This window comes from Bison bison, unplaced genomic scaffold (genome assembly GCF_000754665.1).
Source record: "Bison bison bison isolate TAMUID 2011002044 unplaced genomic scaffold, Bison_UMD1.0 scf7180017864177, whole genome shotgun sequence".
Taxonomy (NCBI): Eukaryota; Metazoa; Chordata; class Mammalia; order Artiodactyla; family Bovidae; genus Bison; species Bison bison.
Genome location: NW_011494749.1, coordinates 844,456 through 849,818, shown reverse-complemented (window position 1 = coordinate 849,818; position 5,363 = coordinate 844,456). Strand labels below are relative to the sequence as shown.

At 42.1% G+C, this 5,363-nt stretch overlaps 1 protein-coding gene across 1 annotated transcript in view; it reads right to left on the bottom strand.

The window, feature by feature from the left end:
- The window catches only part of THADA (thyroid adenoma associated), a 333,765-nt gene extending 333,393 nt beyond the window's left edge, over window positions 1–372 (bottom strand). The window contains exon 1 of the mRNA XM_010842320.1: window positions 175–372. The gene's annotated coding sequence lies outside the window, so the exon portion shown is untranslated. The remainder of the gene's footprint in view (window positions 1–174) is intronic.
- Between the last annotated feature and the right edge of the window lie 4,991 nt (window positions 373–5,363).

Here is a 5,363-nt window from a genome sequence, read left to right as displayed (position 1 = left end):
GCTATCTCCATGGAGACCTAAGCTTTCGGAAATCAGTTTCAAGACCGCCAAATTCTCGCGTAACTATAGAACGGGAATTGATGTGCATCCCCTGGCTGCCCTAGTAAAGTGGCCGAGCGGTGGAGAGTCGCGCACTACCGCGGCTCTGGCAAAGAAGACGCCTGGAAGCCAAACCTCGTGCCCGTGAGCGTCTGAGAAGAGTCGCAGCAGTCAGGATGAGTCCCGGAAGCTGGTCTAGCTCTACGGTGTCTCGGTAGCTCACAGCGTGGTCTGTAGTCGACTACCGGGTCCGGGTTAGGGAGGGAGGTAATTGACGTGGAGGAAGCATCATCGCGAGAATTGAACCAGGGAGCTTCTCCAATCAGGAGTCCAGATAGGTGTTGATGTCACCCGCGAACCGGTGCTAGTGAGTTTTGACTCTACTTTAAAGAGACCGCGGAGTGCTTCACCCAGCACCTTGGCTGGGCCGGGCGCCGCTCGCCTCCTTCGGTTTAGGGCAGTTCTCACTGTGGCCTCCACACCCCTGAGTGCCTGGAAAGCACTTTTGCCTTAAGCCAGACGTTCCACCCTCCTTCCACTCCTCATCCTCAGCGCAGAGACAGGGAGAAAACTGCCTCCGGGCCGCTAGAACGGGAGCCTAAAGACTTTAGAGCCTATGAAATGGGGTAGTGGGTGGGACGGGCAGTCCCCTGAAACTACTGTTTGAACTTTGGCTAAGATGAGGAAAGGATGACAGCCCTCTCCAGTATTCTTGCCTGGAGAATTCCATGGACAGAGGAGCCTGGCTGGGCTACAGTCCTTGGGGTTGTAGAGTCTCAGGTGACGGACTAACACGATAACCACGTTTTATCAGATGGTTCAGACCTTTAAAAAAAAATGCATAAATAAAATAAGTAGGTGCCAGCTTTTACTCTAGCATCACGGACTCAATTGCCATCAGTTTGAGCAAAGTCCAGAGGATAGTGAAGGAAAGGGAAGCCTGGCTTGCTGTAGTCTTTGGGGTCGCAAAGAGACAGACACGACTTAGCGACTGAACAACAACCTCTACTCTAGAAGCTGAGGAGGGGGGATGGGGACGGTAAGATCAGGAAATAAACACTGAGGCTATATATATTCAAGTGCAATTAATTTGGGAAATATTGATAAACATTGAATATCCCCACACCTTTAGCCAGGTTAATGATTTTAAGTTTTCAGTCGTGACTTTTCTGAATTTTATCTCACCTTCTTTTATTCTTCTTTGTAATTTTATCACGTATGTATTACTGAGTATATCTTATTTTGTTTGATTTTGAACTTTATTTATGAATCGGTTTGTTTTCTCCAGGACTTTGCTTCTCTCACCGTTGCTTTTGGCATCCACAGAAAAGCAGGTTCCTACAGTTATTTCATGGAGAAGGAAATGGCAACCCACTCCAGTACTCTTGCCTAGAAAACTCCATGGATGGAGGGGCCGGGTGGGCTACAGTCCATGGGGTTTCTCTGTCCATGGGATTCTTCAGGCAAGAATACTGTAGTGGGTTGCCATTTCCTTCTCCAGGGGATCCGACCCAGGGATTGAACCAGAGTCTCTTATGTCTCCTGCGTTGGCAGGAGGGTTCTTTACCACTACTGCCACCTATTCCATTATTTAATATACCACATTTATCCATTCTCCTCTCGAAATTTGGATAGGTTCCAGCTTTTCCTCTAACAATGCTGCTGTGAACTTTCTTGGATGTGTCAGCTGATGAGTGTATGTAGAACTTTCTCTACATCAATTTTTTTTTCTAATTTTGATTGGGATTGGTAGTAAGAAATGCATTGTACCTTAAACCAGCTACACCTCAATACTCATACTTTGTAACTGCAAGAAAAATTTCTTGAACTGTTTATTACTCTACAGGAGCTATGTGCGCTGTTATTTTCTGTCTTTTAAGTTGTGGTAAAATACACATAACAAAATTTACGATCTTAACCATTGTTTTTAAAAAAGAAGAAGAAAGAAAGAACACACCCAGGGTGGAGCCACTGGCCCCAAACTTCATTGCAAACCAAGACTTCATTGCAGTTTCAGCGTGTCTCAAGAATGGAATTTCTAAACAGCACTAGAGAGGTAACCTTACCTGAAACAATCCTTTCTTTTCCTTTATTGTTAACCTCCTTGTCCCACGTCATTTCTATAGAAGCTTCCCATTTTGTACCACTCAGGGAGTGCCTTCCTGTTTACTAGGTGGGATGCTGCCTGACCCATGAATCATTGAATAAAGCCAATTAGATCTTCAAATTTACTGGGTTGAATTTTGTATTTTAACACCCTTTTTAAGTGTTTCCCTTTTTTCAGTATATGTTTCCAGGTCACTGAAATTAACTTCATAATGATCTGTATTCCAACCCTTTTTAAATTTTGGCCCAACCATTTGAAAGTAAGGGGCAGACATTGTGACTCTCCCCCACAAAATTAGAGCATGAGCTTGGAGGCGAACAGACACAACAAACATGAAAAGGCACTAACTGCCATTGAGAAAATGGGAACTAGAAGATGAGAATGGACTGTGGGGAGATTTGTTGCCATTTTAAATAGAGTGGTCAGGGTAGGCCTCCTGAAGTAAAGATTTACAAAATTTCTGTGCAGAGGGAACAGCCACTGCACTGGTATCAGGGCAGGAGGTTGGTGTGGAAGAACCACGAGGAGGCCAGTGTGGCTGGAGCCAAGTGAGCAAAGGTATAGGTTATAGGGGATGAAACGAGGGAGTTTCCATTATGTAAAGTCTTACAAGGACTTTAAGTGAAGTGGGGAGTAATTTTGAGCAGGAAGTGATAGGATTAATCTACAAAGAGCCACTGGATCTACTTTGTTGAGACTAGACTTTAGCAGAAGTGGGAAGACCAGTGAGTGAAGAGGCTGTTGCTATAAACTAAGCAGGCAAGATGCTGGTGGCTCAGATCACAGCAGTAGCAGTGGAATGTGTGAAGAGTAGACAGATTCAGGATATGATTTGGAAGTAAGCCAATAGGATTTCCTGAAAGATAAAATAGGTTATGAGGAATAGAGGAGTTAAAGATGATTCCAAGATTTCTGATCTGAGCAACTGGAACGATAAAGTTTCCATTCATAGAGTGATGGGGCAAAAGTTTGCTTGGAGTGGGTTTGAATGGGTGTAAAAGAGACTGGGAGGAAAAGAACTGACAATGATGAGATCAAGCAGAGACAACTCCAGTGCTTCTAGTACACAGGGGCAAATAAATGGAGTGGTAACTTTAGGGGAAATAGAGGCAAGAGAAAGTTCAGGTTTTAAAGACTGAAAGAGTAACGTGTTTGGAAAAGAACTTTTTTTTTTTTGTAGTCACCTTACACTGCCAGCTTATAAGTGCTCACTCAGTCATGTCCGACTCTGCAACCCCATGGACTGTAGCCCACCAGGCTCGTCTCTCCATGGAATTTTCCAGGCAAGAATACTAGAGTGGGTTGCCATTTACTACTCCAGAAGATCTTCGAACTCCAGAAGGGTTTGAACCCACATCTCTTGCACCTCCTGCTTTGGCAGGCAGGTTCTTTACTGCTTGCATCACCTGGGAAGCCCAACTTGAGACTATTTTAAATTCTCTGCTTGACATTTTTCAGAACATAGCATAAATTTGGGCTATGAACCATTTTTTAAGTAGCTGTATATTTTACTAGTAAAAACGTATTCCAAGGGAATTTTTGAAGACTCGGTAATCCTTAATATATAAAAGTATAAAAGAAAATACATAAGTGGCATCTTATTGTGAAAGTGTGGGCTACATAAAATCATGAAAAGTTATATCTGGGTTTTAAGTGTAGTTTAAATATGTACCTGTTAAAGCAGGTACAATTCAGTTCAGTCTCTCAGTCGTGTCCGACTCTTCACGACCCCATGAATCGCAGCACGCCAGGCCTCCCTGTTCATCACCAACTCCTGGAGTTCACTCAGACTCACGTCCATCCAGTCAGTGATGCCATCCAGCCATCTCATCCTCTGTCGTCCCCTTCTCCTCCTGCCCCCAATCCCTCCCAGCATCAGAATCTTTTCCAATGCATCAACTCTTCACATGAGGTGGCCAAAGTACTGGAGTTTCAGCTTCAGCATCATTTTCTCCAAAGAAATCCCAGGGCTGATCTCCTTCAGAATGGACTGGTTGGATCTCCTTGCAGACCAAGGGACTCTCAAGAGTCTTCTCTAACACCACAGTTCAAAAGCATCAAATTCCCTCAATTAGGGAAGGGAATATTTTTATAGTTATTTAATGATGCATTTTCATACATAATGATTTTTTAACTTCTTTTACATTTGAATAATTAAAATTTGACCTTTTAAAACCACAAAAAATGGGATTTAATTCCCTATTCACTTAATACTTGTTCATAAACTTCACTCCAATTGCAGGTATCTCCTATAGGTGTTGTTTTCCTTAACCAAAAATCATAATAGTCTATCAGTCACCACATCCTAAAAAAGTATACTTTATGATAAGCTGCCAGCAATGCATGGTGATTAATGTAATTAAGAAATCCCTCATCATAATCCCTGTTTAATAGTTTCATGTGTAAAATGAAATCCAAAAGCATGTACTAGAGCTATGAATATGATTTATTGTTTGTTAATATATTTTGTTCTTTGTTAATATAATGAAAATGTTATTTGGTAATATAAGTTTGTCCCCAAGTCAATGAAAGAAAGTATGACACTTCTATTACTTACCTATTGATACATAATAAATGATTCCTAAACTTAATGTCTGAGCATAACTTTACTAGCGTGTGAAGTAATGCTCAAAATTCTCCAAGCCAGGCTTCAGCAATACGTGAACTGTGAACTTACAGATATTCAAGCTGGTTTTAGAAAAGGCAGAGGAACCAGAGATCAAATTGTCAACATCCGCTGGATCATGGAAAAAGCAACAGAGTTCCAGAAAAACATCTATTTCTGCTTTATTGACTATGCCAAGGCCTTTGACTGTGTGGATCACAATAAACTGTGGAAAATTGTGAAAGAGATGGGAATACCAGACTACCTGACATGCCTCTTGAGAAACCTGTATTCGGGTCAGGAAGCAACAGTTAGAACTAGACATGGAACAACAGACTGGTTCCAAATAGGAAAAGGAGTATGTCAAGCTGTATATTGTCACCCTGCTTATTTAACTTATATGCAGAGTACATCATGAGAAACGCTAGGCTGGAAGAAGCACAAGCTGGAATCAAGATTGCCAGGAGAAATATCAATAACCTCAGATATGCAGATGACACCACCCTTATGGCAGAAAGTGAAGAGGAACTAAAAAGCCTCTTGATGAAAGTGAAAGAGGAGAGTGAAAAAGTTGGCTTAAAGCTCAACATTCAGAAAATTAAGATCATGGCA